The sequence below is a fragment of the Hermetia illucens genome, chromosome 2, assembly GCF_905115235.1.
Source record: "Hermetia illucens chromosome 2, iHerIll2.2.curated.20191125, whole genome shotgun sequence".
In the NCBI taxonomy this organism is placed as follows: domain Eukaryota; kingdom Metazoa; phylum Arthropoda; class Insecta; order Diptera; family Stratiomyidae; genus Hermetia; species Hermetia illucens.
Window position 1 is genome coordinate 134702448 of NC_051850.1, and position 20291 is coordinate 134722738.

At 38.5% G+C, this 20291-nt stretch overlaps 1 protein-coding gene and 1 non-coding gene across 6 annotated transcripts in view; both read left to right on the forward strand.

The window, feature by feature from the left end:
• Window positions 1-6469: 6469 nt before the first annotated feature.
• Window positions 6470-20291, forward strand: part of LOC119647419 (serine/arginine repetitive matrix protein 1) — a 114431-nt gene continuing 100609 nt past the window's right edge. For 2 of the 5 annotated variants that reach the window (XM_038048314.1, XM_038048309.1), the window contains exons 1-2: window positions 6470-6606; window positions 7137-7294. The gene's annotated coding sequence lies outside the window, so the exon portion shown is untranslated. Of the gene's footprint in view, window positions 6904-7136; window positions 7295-20291 lie in introns of all 5 variants that reach the window. The other 3 variants (XM_038048310.1, XM_038048311.1, XM_038048312.1) reach the window with 3 other exon arrangements.
• On the forward strand, window positions 10477-10596 carry LOC119650519. Its single transcript, XR_005249328.1, has one exon. It is a non-coding gene; the product is annotated as a U4atac minor spliceosomal RNA (small nuclear RNA).

A 20291-nucleotide genomic window follows, 5' to 3' on the forward strand; every position in this document is an offset into this window, starting at 1 on the left:
TACAACCGCTCATGCATCTGGATTAGGGTGCTTACCCAAGGCCAAAGGGATGGCTTTGTCTCGATTCGGTGCTTACGGGTAATGGTTTTCAGCGTTTATTTCTCACCAACGCCGGCTTGACACTCTGAAAGATACTGTTTTTGGCACGGAGGCCGACCCTGGTTGGAGGAGACTTCAGTGTCAAGGCCCTTGATTGGGCATACCTGGTCCTGACTCGAAAGGGAAACAGACTTTCAAAATTGCCAAGCTTCGCAAAGAGTTTCACAAGCTCCATCGTTTATTACACTGGACCCAAACCACCGGAAGGAGGAATGTAGTACAATTATAGAAATCCAAAGAAAAGCATATAAGATCGGTTAGTTTAGTTTCCCGACTAATAGGATCCCGAATAAGTCTTTTTAGACTTCTAGTTACTGTATATTGGCTTAGACTGAGAGAGCAGAGAACAGCTAACAAAAAAAACGGAGAACAGAGTACCGAGGACAGCGAACAGAAGACAAAACACAGGGGACAAAGGGCAAAAAAGGACAGTGAGAGTATGTGAAAGACCCGTTATATTTTTCGATGAACCATTTACTATTTAATCTATCATCACTACCCTTTTTATCTGGTAGGATAGTAAATTTGAAACAACATTTTATTTGGAGCGTTAAATAAACATCAAAATCCAACAGATACTTAACCTAAAAGCCTTTTTGTAGCTAACTTGTTTACTTTAAAATTATGGAACTTAACCAAATAATATGTCATTACGCTGTTGACTGTAGATAAATATGTAAGGACCTGGAGGATAGTCAACGCAAACTTCCAACCTTTATCTTCAATACGTTCTAAAGTAGGAATAGCAGGAGAGATGACTGTAAGGACAAGGATGGGAAAGGGATTCAGAGAGGGAAGGTGAATTATAAATGGCATAAGATATGTTGCCTGTGTGGAGGAAAGTACTGGGCGTAGTAGTGGCTGTTTGTGTAGAGGATTATTCTACCCTTTCTGTCGAAAAGATCATCTGTATAGGGAAGTAAAGATTTATGAAAATTAGTACACAGACACCTTTCAAGGAATTTCACCACCTATCTGACTCAGGTAGCATCGATGCAAGGTTTTATGAAAGTTTCGACGAAGGTCCGCCTTTCCTTGGGGCGGCTCTCCATTTGATATACAAAAATGTCGTTATAGAAGATGAATCCAAAAACGATTACAGATCGGACTAACTACTCATAGCAGAAAATCTTGACTTTTGGTGGAGTGGGCTTATCAAATCGAACTGTGGAGAAAGGAATCTGTGGACTATTAAGGGAATGTATGAACGATCCCCAAATGAAAATCCATAATAAAACTCTTCAGGATATGGAACACTTCTGTTGCGGTAATGATAAGAACGGTGCTTTGCTGACCGACCGACGAGGCTTGACGAATAGATGGCGAGAATATTTTAGACAGATTTCAGTGGAATATTTTGTTTATTCTAAACTTCCACAAGCATTGCAACATTTGGATAATTACACCTGTTAGCGCCACTGAAGTTGAGAAAGCAATAGAACAAATGATTTTAAGACATAGCCTTGAGCTCTGTGGAGCGAGAAGCTGAGACCAGACACTGTGGCTCAGTGAATTCTTCAATCGGATTATTGAAGAAGGTACCACAGTTTCAATATCAGAAAAGGTGTTCGAACTATCGTCCAATCCAGTTGCTGTTCATAACATGAAGATTTTTGAACGCATTCTTCTTCTGTGTTCGCGACATCATAGAAATAACCGTGAGTCAAGCTGGGTTCGTCAAGAACTGCGTAACTACTGACGCAATACACCCTGCGCAGTTACTTATGGAGAAACACCATAAGAAGCATCGCCTTCTTTCACAGAAGCATCTCTCGTTTCTGAATCTGGACAAGGCATTCGACCGTGTGCCACACGAACTCATCTGGTATGCTTTGCGGTAAAACCTAGTACCAGTACTTTGGCCAAAAATGAGGAAATTTGCTCAGCTTGTAAACGAGTCCGTATTGTCATACGGTGTCGAAAATTTGGCCCGTGGCAATGAGGCAGGCAGTAGATAGTAGATGCCTTGAGGACATAGGTTCGGTTAGCAAACTGCAAGTCCACAACAGAGTGTGCAGTGTTCATTTATCATGATTTGAAGGTCCGCTTGGAATTTTCGGCGAAGGTTGAACGAAAATAGATGGGCCTTGTAGATATCCGGGCGAAGAGGACCATCATTTTTATATATAAAGGAACACTTAACATCTGCGAGCCGCTTCGGTCATGCTACTCCCAGGGCAGAAGTTAGGCATGCGTCTGACGATTTGTTTCTGCCCTGGTAAGAAACCGTAAAGCCACAATCGCTTAATATTTTTAAAGTGTGGGTCCTAAGCCCTAAACGAGGGGTCCGGGGACCAAAAAAAGAAGGAGTAAATTCCTCCCCATTTGGTCCGGTCCGACTTCAAGTGGATGCGGACCTAGGACCCCGCAATTCTTAAAAAAATACATTATTTTTCTTTGGAATGAATGTAATTTGAAAACACTTTAAATCGAGGGGAAATGGACGTTCAATAAGCAATGGTTGACTAAAGTTGACAGAAATGGGCTGGCTTTTGTCTTTTCTCGGTTTGACTAATATTTATTTTGGGTTTAAGGATGTTAATTTGCGGGATTGAATCAGAAAATCGACCCGGGAGATATTAATACTGAAACAGTCTAGTCTGGCTGGTTCCTAAAGAGTAGGACACTAAGAATCGAAAGAAGTTAATTGATGCATTGGCTTCAACTTCGTTTGAGCATGTACAACATGGAGGCTTCCACGAAATGGTTACAGAGCGCATTTGCTTTTTTAGGAATCAGTATATTTTGTGATGCGATGTTGCTACGACTGGCAACGTTGCTAAGTGTGTAGCGTCTATGTTTGAATTTAACTCGATATTAGAGAGACAGTTATGGAAGTGGTTAGTGAACAGCGTCAAGATCCTTTCATGGACTGAACGATGTCGTTCTTTAGGAAGGAGTATTGCCGAGAATATCAATTTCTAAATAGTTTGCGTCGTAGGGATTTCTGGTAGTGCATGTCTTAGAAGACATTGTCCGGGGGAACGATGAAATTACGAAAGTTGAGAAATTGTTTTAACACGAATTCACAAGATACCTCCTGAATTGCTTCAGAACATCCATCCGCACGGTTAACCGTACCGTTGATGTGGGAGCTGAAGCCACTTTGAGGAATCGGTTTGTGCCTGGATCGTTCGAATCAAAGATTTGGTTGAAATAATAATGATTGTAACATCTAGATATTTAATGCCGTCATTAGTGTAAAGGAATTTGACAGAGGCCAGTATTGCGGTGCCTCTAGTAAGGTATGAGAGTGTTTGGTTAAGATGGTGTATTTTTCTTATTGCTGTTAAATTTTGTTACCATTTCCATTATTGTTTCTAGCCGTTTAGTGTTCTTTTCTTCTTTTATCTCAGGATGTTAGGATTTTTTTTATTTTATTTAAATTCTGAAGTTATTATCATTTTCCTTGATTGTAATATTTTATCTTATTTTAGTAGCGTGATCTTTTTGAGTTATGCAATATTATTTTGGATGAAATTGCTTTGCACAACTGCTGTTCTTTGTGATCGACATATCAACGAACGTCTCATATCTAAAATTTACCGCAATGTCATCCGTCCTGTCGCCCTCTATGGCTTTGAGTGCTGATCGACTATAAAAAGAATGAATGGCGTCTAGCGGGAAACAGAAGAAGTTGTTGCGTTAGATAAGTGGCATCACACGTTTTGATCACATCCGAAATGTGGATATTCGCAATCGATATTTGATTGCACCAATCGTGGAAAAACTGGGAGAGAGGCGTCTTCGATGGTATGGTCATCTAATTCACGCTACCGAAAATTTTCTTGCCAAAATTGGTCTGAACAACAAAGTTGATGGTAAGCGACCAAAAGGCCGGCCAGTGGTTTGATACGCTAACCGTCACAGTTTTCCGAGCTGGAAAAATGGAAGGTTGGTTTACTGCCTCTGTTGCACACTAATAGATTTGTATTAATAAAACAGTGAAAGAATGACTAACCCCTCTCGTTGATTTCAGAGCTACCCTAAATCGTATGCCTTGCATTGGCGCCGTAGCTTATCAACAGGTTGATCGTTTTTGCTGCTATGGTGGACGTCAAATATTGCAGTTCTTCTCGGATAGGTGATGGGTCGTCAGCCATGTAAACCGAGGAAATGTATATGTTCTCCGCTCCCGCCTGCTCCAGTTTGACCATGACTGTGTTCTAGCGTTCTCAGGTCTGCACACAGAAAAGCGTGCAGACTCTTCCTCGGGAGGATACATGCTCTAGGCTTCCCCCGATCGGCCTTTTTTTGTACTGTGGAATAAATTATAATATTTGCTTTCGATTCCTTTGGTGATCGGGTAGCCCCCGATCCAGGGCTCCTATACTAGTGCGGCGTCCTAGAGGAAGAGAAGCACATTAGTCGAGGCGCACTTCGAGTACTGCAGATTTATTTGCGCTACCCTCAGCAGATCTGTTTGCGTAGGGGGTTCGTCAGTTCCCGTCGGACCGCCGATCCTCATCTTCTCCCACCGCTCGTAGGCGGCGTCCGCTAGATCCAGGCCATTGTATGGTTTCGCGGAGCGGAACATTTGGTTGAATTTTTGGGTCAGTAGTTTCTGAGAATGGCCCCCTTAAAGAAATCATCAGTTTCAACCCTCCGCACTCCTCGCCATCCAATAAAAGTTAAAACTAAAACTGGCTTCGAAAAATATTAATCGAGACCTTTCATTTGATGTCCAACATGACTTTATTCGGTGAAAAAAATGTTACACCCCTCTTTTACATGTGTGAGGCCCCTTTCCCTTAAACTAAACGTAGAAAGATGTAACTTACCACATGTGTGGGCGCTTTCAGTTCCCTCCCTCTCACCAATCGGTCATACGCACTTTCCTCAGAAACGACTATCCTTTCTGAGAAAAGTGCGTGTGACAGACAGACAGACGACCAGACATTGAGTCAAGTTTAATAAGGTTTTGTTTTACAAACAAGTAAATAAACAGGCAATGAACCCATTTTAATAAAGTTTGTTTTTCCGCAAAATCTTGATAGTTGTCAAATTGGTTAAAAGAGACGAACCTCATATGTAATATTGATAATAATTAACTTTGACGCAACAATTCAATTGGATCAGCACCTTGAATTGAGAGTATTATACTTCATTTAAGACCGAGACGCTACAATACAGGACGACTGTACCCTATTGGAGGTAATGTGGTCAGCATTGCGCTCGCACGTGATTATTACCCTGATTTGACTCAGGTACTTATTCACAGCTGAGTAAAGTGGTACAACACAATACAAACCCCTCCGTCACCAGAGAGATTTGAACCCCAAATTTTCGTTTAGGCAGCCTAGCATTCTCTTCGAAATCTAAGCCTTTTTTTATTCACTGTTGGTCTGGCTAAATACATACATGTTCACCTGAAAGTTTCGTTTAACACTGTAAGCAAATTGTTACTTCTCAGAGCTCATACAAGCAAATGTCACTGCACTTTTCGTTATCACTGTACCCATTTGCATTTAGTAGGTGCGTGAAATCTACTATCTTCGTACTTCTACGATTTTCAACCAAAGCAAAAATCAAGACAACTGAACTGAAATAAATCAACAAAATAAAGTAGAAAAGTAAAAAAAGTAAAGCATAACACAAGACTTATATGCGTTATTATAGTTAACAAACAACCAAGGTACACAGTGCACGTATCGAACATAATAAAGATAGTTCCCAAGATATTTAACCATTTGGATGAAAAGTTTGCAGTCGATGGCTAAAATGGGGAAAAATTACCATTTTCAGAAAAGTTAAATGAAATGTAAATTCAACGACAACAAAATGCTAAGTATGGTAAGGCATAACATGAGGTAATCAACACGGAAATTCATCTATTTTATCCTTCGAATTTTTGGAATAAAAGATTAACTCAGGAATAATGTAATTTTAATCAAGAAGCCATTATTTGACTTAGATTAGTATTTAAATCATTATTGATGTCTTTCGCAAAGGGTAAACCTTTGCGCCCCCCCCCCCCCCATCCCTGAATACATTGTTTTTTATTAAGCGAATCTTTAGCATAGTTGAATTCGGCAATTTTTTTAATAATATAAGGTGGTCGCCAATTATAAACAAGTCCGTATCTGCAAGGAAAATAGACATCCCTTGCTCTTAAGGGTAGTACTAGTTGCTCTCGCAGAAATGTTGAAATGTGGTTTACTTGCCTCACCAGGACTTTCCGAAACATTTCAGAGTATCTATGAGCAACTTTAAATGTAATAATTACTAATCTTTTCAAATCTGTAATTTCCAATTTTCTGGTAGTTTTTGTCTCCAAATGGTTAAAAAGCAAACCAGATTTTTATTTCTTGCAACCATCACGGCATGGTCTTAGTCTTCGTTGTCTGTCTGCCTGCGGGGAAGGCAAGATAGTAAGCAAACACCAAGGTAGTTAGCGCAAACCATTGGCAGTGGTATTCGCGACACCACCTGAGAAACATTGGTTTTAACTTGGCGAAGAAGTAGTGAATACGTTCGCTGGGCGGTCGCAGCGCCAGAGTAACTAAAGTATGAACACTTACTCTCTTTTGTAACTTTTTTCCTGGTAACATCAACGCACGTACTTAGTTCACCAAAGTGATCATACTACGCCAATCGGCTGGGCACCGTCTTTAAAGCGATTTAATTTGAATCTCTGGTCAAATCTGAATTGCGCAATTGTACATGAACTACGGGTTTTGACTGTCCGTGAAGAAATTTTTCGGTGAAAATTTCATTGCAGTGTGATCGATCGTGTTACGCGAAAAATAAAGATCAACTATCAATCGACCGAAACGACTGGAATATAAATAAATCATTTTAAAGGTCTTAAGTGGATTTTCTTTTTGTGTTTTTCTCCGGTTCGATTCGTCGATTGCTAGCGATCTTATTTGATTACTTTTTTTAACGCATATTTCACCTGTGTTTAATCTTTCCAAATACAAACGCGATCGCTTTTGACACGCGATCATGTGCAATTTTTTTCCTCGCCTCCGCGAAAAGTGATATTTCTATTTACCCGCTATTAAATTTTTTTTCTCTTTTCGCATTTCTTTCAGTGAGCAATTTTAATATTTTTTGCCAATTGGAATAAGCATAATATAAAGATATAGCAAAAAGTGATAGTGATCTTGATTTTTATTCATATTAACAAATAATTAATCTTTGTTTTAAGTGCTATCAAAATTTCTTTGGATTATTTCGGAATAGATCTCAGGTGAGTGTCTGATAAAATATCTGCTGTTGAGAAATTTCCCGCATATGCATTTTTTCAAGCTTGGTTTGCTTATATCAAAGCGATTTCACTGGCTAACACACGACTGTAATTATGTTTCTGTAAAATAATTGCAATTATAAATGCCGGGGAGAATCTTTATTTTTCAAGTAAAAAATTTATGTGAAGTAATTAGGGTTAATATGCGCCTAGTTTTAACAATATCTCAAATAACTTTTAATTTTTAAGGCCCTTCCCACGTTTAGTCAACGTAGGCTGTGCGTTAATTATTTTCATGTAAATTTTGCACAAGTGGGTTAGCGTATAATTGCTTACTACTATTGTCGAAAAGTTGTAGAGGTTGGCCTTGGGTTGGAAAAAGTGAACATTACAATGAATATTTAATGAATTTCTGTATCATATTTAAAGAAAAGATACAGACCTCTCCATGTAACTGTAGGCAATCAATAATCGTTTTCACTTTTTCCGTAAATAATGAGATTTTATCAGACTTAGCTATCTTTCTAGCTCTTTGAAATATTGAGGAGCTCTGGAGGTTAAACGATGAGTGGATAATGCAAAATACCATTGAAATGGTTCCAATATGAGAAGAAACTAATGCAAATTTCCATAGAATACTCATATTTTCTAGGTCGTTTATATCTGAGAATATATAGAGCAAACCTAAATTTACCATTATATGATAAGGTTGATACCGGCCGAAAGTTTACGAGTTTGTATATAATGTAGATTGTTTAAGAATTAAATTTTTACTGCCTTTCTAAGGTTTTTCGTAAAACAAAACCTTATTAAAATCGATTCAATGCTTGTCTGTGTATCTGTCTTTTTTGTTTTTCATCATTAGAAGGTTCAAAACTTACCACCAAAACTTAGTCACTAAAATCACCTCCTTCTCGTCCTGCTACTAGAAATACTCTTAAGCTTAGCATCATGGGGTTGAATCAGTCTTTAACTGTAAATTTTGTTCTTCGTAGTTCTGTCCTTTTCAAGGTTTTGTTGTGTTATTGAAATCGGTTTACAGTCTGTCTGTCCGTCCATCCGTCTGCCTGTCTGTTACACCTATTTCCTCCGAATCGGCTACTTCTATTGATAAGAATTTTTATGTAAAACTAATCACTGTGAATCCCCTTGCAGGCAGTAAATGACATCGTACATACGTACATTAAGTTTAAGGCGATCCGCGGGCGGAGGCGGGTCCCCATGCATATATAATGGGGATGTAAAATTATTTTTTAGCCGAATATAGCCATGTCTCAAATGAAATATCTTGATTAGTATTTTCCGAATCAGGTATTAATTTTGAGATTACTGGCAAAAGAGAGGAGTACGGGGGCCCGAAAGAAGTCAATTATTGTAAAGACCCGTTCTCAGAAACTACCCAATCAAAAAATGTGGAAAAAAATCATGGTGGTCCGTGCACAATGCATCTAGGTTCCAAAATACTCCCGGTTACGATATCTGCTCAATATTATCATATTTTGGAAATTTGCTGCAAACCCCCTTGAATTCGTCCTAGAACCATAAAATATTACAGTAGGATAGACTTTAATAAGAACTATGAAACAAGTCGGGAAACCGGAAGCTTGACGCTTCAGGTATAAAAGATTTTGTGTTTCTCTATGTGAAGAGCATAACGCAGTTCTCCATTGGCTGATAGCATTTAATCGAGATATTTAAGTCGATCAGTTCTGTGAATAGCAGTAGCCTGCCCAGAACTGAACGATTTCAATATCCCGGTTCAGTCAATGGAGAACTGTGTAATGAAATTGCTTCACGCATTAACTCAACCTGGATGAAGTGGCATTCCATAACTAGTGTTCTTTTAGATCGATGTATCAACGAACGTCTCAAATCTAAAATTTACCGGAATGTCGCCCGTCTACCGCTCTCTGTAGTTCTGAGTGTTGGCCGACTATCAAAGACAATTAACGGCATCTTGCGGTAATGGATATGAAGATGTTGCTTTGGACTACTGGCGTGACACTTTTTGATCACATGCGAAATGAGTCTATTTGCGATCGACATGGGTTTGAACCGATCTTAGAAAAACTGGAAGTGAGGCGTTTTCGATAGTATGGTCATCGAAGTCAATGGTAAACGACCAAAAAGACCGGCCGAAACAATGGTGGCATGAAACGCTAGATGGGGATTTAAAAGTTTCGCAATTACATCCAGATCAGGCAATACAGGACAGGCATTTGATAAAATAAAATGGCCAAATCGATCACGACGAACCGACCTCGCTTGTGAACGGAACAAAGACTGAAGACGTGAGGAGCGACGAGTGCATGACAGCTTCGTGTCACATGGCTAGAAATTCCATTGCTCTCTACTTTTTAGAATGTTATTCAAATAAATCGTTTGATGGGAAGCCCTGTATTGACAATAAGCAACCTCATACGTTTCACACTCTGAGTTTAATATTATTATCAAATGCGAAGAATTTGACCTATAACAGATACAAAACAGGGCTGGGGAGAATTAGGTTCTTCATGAATGGAGTTTTAATATTTCATTCGAATGTCAATTATTCTCGTTAATTATGACGTCAGAATCTTATTTGTATGGCTTAGGATGCGCTAAATTCGTACGAATGGATAAGTTTGAACTGCTGTAACTGATACTAATAGTCGGATTTTCATGAAACTTGGCATATGCATGCACGATACTGTCCTCTATGCTGGTTCAAAATTTAGTACGCCTAGGGTAAACTTAAGAAGTAGATTCTTCATAAATCCGACTCTAATATTCCACACAAATATCAATTTTTCTCGTTAATTATGACCTCAGCATCTTATTTGCAAGGCAGTAAATTCGCGCGAAATGTCTGAGTTTGAACTGCTATAATTTTAGCGTTAATGGCCAGATTTCCATGAAGTTTGGCATGCGTATGCTAAATATTTTCCTCTATGCCCCTAGGAATTTCTAAAAGTTGGTAATATACTATTAATAATAATAATCTTTGGCGCATCAATCCATATTGGATCAGGGCCTTGAAGTGTGCTAGAGCACTTCATGCAAGACCGTAACGGTACACTACAATACACTGTAGGAGGCAATTTGGTCAGCATTGCACTCGCCCGAGATTATTACCCTGATTTGACTCAGGTACTCATTCACAGCTGAGTCGACTGGTATTCGACGTCAAATCATGATACAAATCCCACTTCCTTGTCAATGGGAACATTAATATCCAATGAACGTTTAGTGAGGATATTTTTGCTGACACCCATATTTGAATATACTATTAGTAAGTTTATCTGAGCAGATATCGAAATGGGACATGTTTTGAGGCCTAGATTTCATTTAAGCATACTTTCCTAATTTTTTTCGTTTTTTTTGGGTTGTGTAGTTTCCGAAAATGAGTCCTGTCTCGCTTTAACTGCGTACATTTTGACTCCTTCCTCATGCATTTTTCAATTCACGCCAAAGCTAATATCAATTTCGGAAAGTACTAATTCATTTGATACCCTACACGACTATACCCAGTGAAAAAATTTCAATGTATAGGGAGCCCCCTTTAAACTCTACCTAAATTTATGCCACTCACTGTATGCGTGGGATTTCATAGCTTCCATCTGTCCACCAAATTTCGTTCAAACCCGTTTAGCCGTTTTGGAGAAAAGTGTGTGTGGCAAACAAACAGACAGCCAAACAGTGAATCGATTTTAATAAGGTTTTGTTTTATACAAAACCTTAAAAAGATTATAGTAGGTTAAATTTGTTTCTTTTGTTATTCCAACTACCTCGAAATGAAATATAAGTACCACGTTGAATTGAATATCAGGTTTATTCAACGTGCATTCACTACGGGCCATGGAAATATCATGTAGGCAAATATTCTTACATAAAAAATCAACAAAACCTTTAATACCTAAAGTGTTCAGCTTCCGGTTTCCCGACTTGTTTCGTTTCTTTGTTCTTGTTTTAGAACTCTTCCTGCTTTAGAAGCTCATGAATAGTTCACATCCCGTTTCAACTTAGTTTCACGCCTCCGTCGTCTCTAGCATGAACTTAATATTATTTCCACATGTTAATCGCTTTCTATGACAACCTCCAATCCTACCCACTGCGCAGAAAACCTAAGGTAATGAAATAAAATGCGGCCCGAATTCTCAGTTATGTAGATGTATCTCGGGAGTCCAGTGCATAGTGGAGACCAAATCGATGTAGGTGTGCACCATATTCTCCATATCTACTCAAGAATTGTATCATTTGGATTTTTATTTTCCGTGACTCATCCAATTCATCCCCGTATTAACGGAATAATACAATTTGTCCAACAACCAGTTTGCGACTAGTTCTAGCCCTGTTGCTATTCTGTAATAGATTCCTACCGTGCCAGCAGTTGTAGAAAGAAGCTTCACTCTTTGATTGTAGTACATTTTACCATAGAGATGCCAACCTTCGTTCAATAGGATCTCTATGAAAAGTATTTCTGCTAATACGTATGTATTTCCAGATGTTATTTGCACTGTATGCCTGGAGTGCACTTAGCGGATACACCATTATAGTTTCGGACACGGTTCCCAAACTAAAGCTGCGTAGAGTAGCATAAAACTAACTACCTTTGACATACGGAAACGTAGGTTTGTCTTGGGCAATCAATGTTCGGTCCATCGTTTGAGTCCGGATAGCTGAGTTGTTAGAGCACAAGGCAGTCGTACGGAAGATCGCGGTTGAAATCTCACTGGTGGCAGTGCAATTTGTACCGTGATTTGACGCAGGATACCAGTCGACACAGCTGTGGATGAGTACCTGAGTCAAATCAGGGTAATAAGGGGATTATAACATTTTTTTTTCAACGAGTATAGTCGTGTGGGGAATCAAATGAAACGCTTCGATTAATACTTTACGAAGCCGATAAACATTACGAGCTAAGTAAAAATAGGACAAACGCCCACTTAAATATACTTATATAAGAAATACACAAAACTTTTCATACCCCAAGCGCTTAGCTTTCGGTTTCCCGGCTTATTTTATTTTTCACCTGTTTTGAATTCCTAGTTTTCGCTGGCGTATTTCCTATCCGCTGGGTTCGCGCGATATCCTCCTTTGTTTTGTGTTAACGCCAAAATAATGGCAACACCCCGGAATTAATTTAAATACTTTTTTTCAAACATACGTAACTGTAAAATGAATATACTCCTGAATAAAAAATTTACAGAAGAAGGAAAAAAACCTTAGTGCTTCTCTTAATCTATAATCACTGTTAAAAATAAAAACATGACACAAACACTTAATAACACTTTACCATTATTACTACTTGTACCAAAAATTTTCACTAAACATTTTTTGCTTAGAACTGGTCATTTAATCGATTTCTGTGGTTATTTCGAAAAAAATTGTCCGCCCTGGAGAGGGGGTGAATTTTCAAATTGCGCGGGCAACGTACATTCGAATATCGAAGTTTTTTGTTGTTGTGTGTTGGTATACATGTCTCCAACTTATGTCCACAGTTTCATGTATACAGAATTCTTAATTTGTTTTTGGCAGATAGAAAAGTTAGACGTGTTTTAGTGTGCTCGGCAATTTTCTATTATTAAAAAAAAATGGACCAAAGAATTTGCATCAAATTTTGTGTAAAAAATGGGATCAAGTGCTCTGAAACACTTAAGATGTTGACAGTGGCATATGTCTGCTCTAAGCACAAAAAATGTTTACAAATGGTACAAACTCTTCCAAGATAGCTGAGAAAATGTCAATGACGAACCGCGTTCTGGACGCCCCAGCACATTAACAACAGATGATAACGAAGCTGTGAAGAAAATTGTTTTAGAAAATCGTCGAATTACCATAAGGGAGGTTGCTGAGGTTGTTGGCATATCAGTCCGCTCGTGTCATACAATACGTGTGGCAGCGAAGTCTGTCCCAAAAATGCTCAATTTTGACCAAAAGAACTGTCGCATGAGCATAGCTCAGGAGCTGCTAAATGTCGTCAGCGACGATTCAGATATGCTCAAAATGGTGATGTCGTCGTTTTCCTGTTCCCAAAACTGAAGAAACCTATGAAAGGATGCAGCGATTGACGAGATAAAGACTGCAACACTGGAAGAGCTCCGAACTATACCAAAAAGTGATTAGCAGAAATGCTTCAAGGTCAAGAAAAACGCTTTCACAATTGTATTATATCCGAGGGGGTTACTTTGAAAGCGACAGTATAAATATTGATTAATAAATAAATACTTTTTTATAAAAATAAAAACTCACCTTACTTTCCGTACACCACTCACGCTCGTCATCCGCTTATACACCAATATCCTGCGATGAAGTGAAAGTGATATTTACTTCCAAATTACGGAAACCCACATACAAGAAAGGCAACAAACTCATCAATTGGGGAGTGGCAAGAGAATAAAAATAATTTTTTTTCTACCACGTTGCATGAATGTATCGAAATGTGTTTATGATTACTATTTTTTGTATATTCACGTATATGTATATCCATGGGACGTATCATCCCAGCGAAGAAAATTTCTAAAAAAGAACTCCGTTTGAGAGTTTTCTATTGAATTGTTTTGGTATTTATAATATTATTACCACCCATTTGCACTGCAGTTTCGTTACATTTATTATTTTGAGATTATTTTATTCTAGTTTCTTTTGTTTTGCGTTTAGTTCAGTAGGAATTTCTTCTTAATTTAGGCAGCCCGTGGCCTCTTTTTTCAGTTTTATTAATTTACGAATTCCCTTTTTCTGAAAGCCTAGAGAAATTTCAAGTCCGAGACAATTTGGATTTTGTCCGTTTCGACTGATTCCAAAACCACCCAATATTTTTGAAAAAGAACACTATCCAGGCCACGTTAATTTCACTATATTTGAATTAGAGACAATTACAAAGCAATTGGGGTAAAATATCCTTCTGAATGCACAATACGATAGGGTTAAGGGCCTTCTTAAATTGTCAAATGTTTTTGACCGATAGGTATCAGACGCATTGTCCAATAATGTCTTATTGTCATTAATATTGTTATGTTGTTCTAATCTATTCCTTGTAATTACTGTCGGGTTTCATTGCTTTCACATAATAGACAGTATCTAAACACGCGTTAATTCGACTAAAATTCATGAAATCAGCCACAATAATCACAATCTTCCACGGCCGTCCCTTACGGTTAAACATTTGAAATTTTGCCAAAAATAAATGCCAAAATCAAAATCCGAAGTATCCCCAATTCAATTATAAGAATCCAAATAATTGCTAAATACCTATTGGTAATTGCACCACTAAATGGAGAACAAACATTTACTTTACTCTCAAGAAATGCTTTTACAAGTCTTGAGTCATTTTACAAAAGTGGTGGAGAAACCACCATAAAGTCTTTATATTTTTTACTGCAGTTTATAATTATCGACTGAAGCCATTGCTCTAACCTAACTTGTCAGGCTACTTCAGTTCTGCTATGTACATACTTCTTTCCACCTAATCACGCTTTCAGAAATAAATCAAAGGAAATTATAAAAGACATAACTCCCCAAGTTACACTCAACCCGCTTGTGCTTGTGAAATAAAGCGGTACTGTACTGAGCACATAATAAATTCCTGCTTTAGCTCGTTGGCATGCAGATTGCATTAATTTATTATCAATATTCAATTCACTAAGTTCTCGTCAATAACTCGTTCAATTTATTACCATTTTTGCTGCTATTTGTATCTGTCTTTCGTATCGTTAAATTACCAACATTCCAACAATTGTCCATGGACAACATCTTTCGCTTTTTAAATTTTATTTTAACGAACTCGAGGATCTATAATAAATTCTCGTTCATTGCAACTTTGATTATGCGTGACTTTTCCGAACAATGCAGTATATCGTTTCTGGGGAAGGTAGGAAAAGAATGGTCATCCATATTTGCAATGATGTTCAGCGAAGCGTTAGTGTTCTTGCTGGTCAATAGAAGCCTTTGCGGTAAAGGTAACAAATTACTTTATCTTTCCAGAAACAATTATGAACTTGCAAATTTATTCCTGGTTATGTAGTTTTCTTGGCGGATACTTTTCACAGTCAGGGCGAAATTAGTAGTGTTTTTAAAATTGTGATTTTTCGCTTTTTTATTTAAAAGATAAATAATGAAATCAAAATAAAACTGTATCCGACTGTTGTTGTTGTACACAGAATTATATCTAATGCTGAAATTGACTTTTTTAAGTTTTGTGTGAAACAAAATCTTATTAGAATCGATTCGATGTGTGTCTGTCACACAATTTAGTACCGTTATAAGTAATAACATAATGCATAATTTGTGACAAAAATCCAACTATTATTAACAAAGTTTTAGAAGGTCGAAATTTTGTAATTCACATGAATTCATCGCACCCTAAGACGTGTATGACGTCATCTTCATATAAAGGGAACTCATATGAACGACGTAGTTTGAGTTTGTGAATACATACCTTAGACAAAAAAGTCTGGAAACACTTCCTATTTTTTGTACTTAATGCTCAGCCTAAGTGAAATAGGATATTTCCCATTATGAAAATTATTTTATTCAACAAACAATAAACTCTTATTTTAACAAAATCCAACAATAAAGAATGGCAACAATAATCGATAACAAACGTAAGAAATTGAAGTAATAAAAACTTGTTGTTTCTTTTTCGTTGGTGTGGTTATTTATTCTTGCAAATACCGATATTTCGGGAACCACTTGTTCCCTTCATCAGTGCAAACAAGAGAAAACTTGTTTGCACTGATGAAGGGAACAAGTGGTTCCCGAAATATCGGTATTTGCAAGAATAAATACCCACACCAACGAAAAAGAAACAACAAGTTTTTATTACTTCAATTAATTAATCGTTGGAAACACCGCATAATTTCACTCTGAGAAACGTAAGAAGCAAAAACATATACAGGGTGCGGCAGCATAACTTCCTTTTTTCAAAACTCAATAAAAACTATTGTATGCATCGGAAAATATTTATTTATTTTTTATAATGTAGGTACATGCCTAAAGTTTTTATTTACATTGTTTTGAAGATCAAATCTGTTAGGTGACGTCCCCCATTATCCATACATTGCGTAAACCGATTTCTGGCGTTTGTCATGACTCTTGTTAGCATAGCAGGTGCTATGTTGGCAATTTCTTCTTGGATGTTGGTCTTCAAATCTTGTAGGGTTCTTGGACGGTTCACATAAACACGGGATTTCAAAAAACACCATAGAAAAAAATCACAAAGGGACAGATCGGGAGAGCGTGCCGGCCATTCCAAATCGCCTCTAATTGAGATAAGACGCTCTGGAAAGTGTTCCCTCAAAACAGCCATCGATGCTCTTCAAGTGTGTGCTGTTGCACCATCTTGTTGGAACCAAGTGACCCCAAATCCAAATTTTCTAGCCGTGGAAAAAAAAAATTCTGTAGCATGTTTACATACCGGTCCGAATTCACTGTCACTGTAACCTCATTTTCCTCAAAAAACCAAGGATCAATAATTCCAGCTGAGGAAATTGCACACCACACTGTGACTTTGGGTGAATGCTAAGGCTTTTGATGCAATTCTCGAGGGTTGGTGTCAGCCCAGTAGCGCATGTTTTGTTTGTTAACCGACCCACACAAATGAAAACGGACTTCATCGCTAAAAAAACAATAGCACCCTCGGGAACGACATCAAGAAGAAGCTCACACGCGTTCATCCGAGAATTGAAGTCACGTTCTGAAAGTTCCGGATAGTCCAAGGGCAGATGCGTGTTTGCGCGCAACATTGACGCTCTCACTGCTTCAATGTTCTCAGGTGATCTAACGGGCCGAGGGACTCCAGTTCTTCCTTTTGTCGCACTTGCAGTTTGTCTGAATGTAGTGACCCATGCAACAATTGATTTGCGGTCTGGGAAGGGAGCCAACGGGGCTAAATTAAAGCGATTCTGAAATGCACGCTGTGTTGCAATAACCGAACATCCGCTTGAAAACTTAACCTCAACGGCAAAGGCACGCTCCTCACTATTCCAACGCATGATGGCGACTGAACCATGTCGGGACAAAACTTTACAGTATCTTCTCTTGAACGAGACCACTAGCGCTCCGCTATGACATCAACTTACTGAGTGGCGGGCATTTTAAAAAAGCAAGTTATGCTGCCGCACCCTGTACAAACAAAAATCTGGAAACGGTAACTTATGTACATACATAAAGTTATATAAATTAACTACAGCTGTTAGAAGCTTGTGGGACCTCTTTTATTTTTTTTTTTTATTTTTTCGTTGATTTAACCAGATTGTCTCGTTTGTGGTTTTCGGTCCATCTTTATTTGTCATCCCTGTTGCCTTTACTAGTCGGTTTATTTCATACCATAAATTCTCGATGGGATTAACTTCTGGGGACTGAGTCTGCCGGGGTGCTTTATACAACAGCCACACCTTTGTTTTCATAGCAATGTGGTTCGGGTCGTTACCCTGCTGGAAGACGAAATAACTACCACGATCCAATCTATTTGCACTTTGTTGCAAATTATATTTGAGGAAGTCAATGTAGACATGTTGGTCCATAATTCCATTTATAACATGCAAGGCACCAACTCCCTTTCAACTCATACAGCATCAAACGATAATACCTCCTCCATATTTGAACGTGAGTCTCAAATTTTTTGGTTTCGTCGCTTCTTTCGCTTTTCGCCACACTTATTGTCGACCATCTTATCCAAAAAGGTTAAACCAGTTTTCATCTCAGATTCCCAGTACGATTGTGACTAAAAATACAAAATATTCCTTGACATATTCAACTTTGCCATTCATATGAGTTCACTTTATGCATATGATGATCTTAACGATAAATTCACGTGAAATACAGAAATTCGGCATGCCATAACTTTGTTAATAATATAATAGTTGCCCTTCCTTTAAACATTCCAAAATTGTTAATCATATTATTAATTATAATGATGCCATTATTAATGATTGCATGATTTTTGTATTTCTAAAATGAACTTAAAGGGGATTTTCAGCAAAATTTATAAAATATGGTAAATCGTTCATTTGATGTTTCACATGACCATATTCTGTGAAAAAGAAAATGTACACCCTCCTCTGGAATGTATGAGGAGCCCGCAGACCACATGTTCTCAAAAAATGTCGTGACAATAGCTTCAACCCTTTCCGACAGACAGACAATTATACATTGAACCTCAACGTCAACAATTCTCAGAGGTGAAGGTTTGAGAAACGTGGATTCTCGGCAAACGCGTTCAAAGCTCCGGAAGATGTTTACAACTATTCGGAATGTAAAGCCGCCTGAAGCTTGAATGCAGTTTCTTAAATATAAAAAATAATACATATATATCTTCTGTAAGCAGAAATAGGCTCTGTTGGCTGCCAACAACCATGCGCCGATTTTGTAGTCCCAGCTGTTGACGGGCGTGATTTCCAACCTTAGATAATAAAAATTATCAACGGTTTAAAAGTTGTTACTGGTTTTTCATATTCATTTTTGCTGCTGACATAGCCACGATGTATTTTGTCTTGCCTTCATTAAAGTGTAGCCCGAAATCTCGCACCACCTGCTCAATCTGGATCAGGGCAGGATCTTGCGTTGTTCTCCTCAATAAGTTAATAAAGCATAGGCCAGCGGCTCGGTTGACTTTCTGAGCAATCTGCCACTCACATTTTCTTCAGCGGATCACGGATCATTTTTTCCAAAGTCAGGGTAAGATGGATTTATGATAGAGCATCGCCTTGTCTTAAACCTTTATGACTATAAAAGCTGTCAGGAGTGATCTCGCACATCAGTCAGGGTGGGCCTTCCAAAACAGCGGAAAACGTCTTCAAGAAGATACTCCGCAACTCCCTCAGTAGTATCTCCTTCTGTATGTATGGGACAGATAACGCCTCATTGTCAGCCACCAGGGATTGATCGTTGTCCTAAATCTTGAGCATAAATTAATGAACTACTTGGTGTGGTCGGTCGACTACATATTCAACTTAAGTCGCTGTATTTTACCGATCCAACCGGACCGGCCCGTATGGAGGAATATTTGGTGGCGGCGGCATTTGTCTCCCTTTTCAGTTGGTGAATCTCTCAACTCGTCGAAAATCAGTTTTCCATCTTTGTCTCAGCAGGATGAGCATGAAGGTGTATATGACGTCATCCTGGCGACTTGCTTATTAAACATCTGCATCTACTCGGGTTCGTCGGTATACTTTTCGAGCTCATAGACGCCATTGCCTTCCCAGGCTGTCCTACAGTACAATAAAATTATCTAGTCCAAACGGAGTAAAGCTGCTGAGTTTGGCCCTCTCCCCGCAGCGTTATTTACAGATTTGCAACTTCCACTCGCCCGGAAATCCTGGGAATCCCAGACCTTTCCCAGAGAGAAGGTAGAAGAGAAGATCGTTAGGATTCCTAGGAAACGCACCAGTTTTGAGTGTTACAATTATGGGGTATCAACATGCTCCTTGCCGTCGCAAAGATAATAGCTAAAATATTTCTGGAACGGATCAAAGAGCATCACGAAAGTACGATAGACAGAGAGTAGACTGGTTTCAGCTCCAAGTCCTCCCGTACATACCACATCAGTACCCTACGGATCATTTTGGAACAGTGCGCGGAGTTTAGATGTTCAGCTGCCCTTCATCAATTTTAAAAAAGCTTTCGAAGCATAAACAGTATATCTGGTATGCTATACACAGAAGGGACATTTCAGAGGAACTGATAGCTATTATCATCCAAGTAAAATCTCAGAGGAATTTAGTAGTTCGAATCGGAGTCCGTCAAGGTTGAATCTTATCATCAATATTATTTTTTTCTTTTTATCGGTGACGTTCTTCATCCTACCTTGTCGCAGGACATTTTTTCTCAAAAATCTCGACTACGCTGATGTTTGGTCTCTCACTGGGTCATGGACCTTGGCCAAATGGCCCCGGTATTGGAAAGAAAGGCGTGTAGAGTTGGACCGAAGATAAACACCAACAAAACCAAAGTCATCGCACTCTCCCTATCTGGATTAATGGGCAGAGCATCAAAGACGTCGATTAATTTGTATATCTAGGAA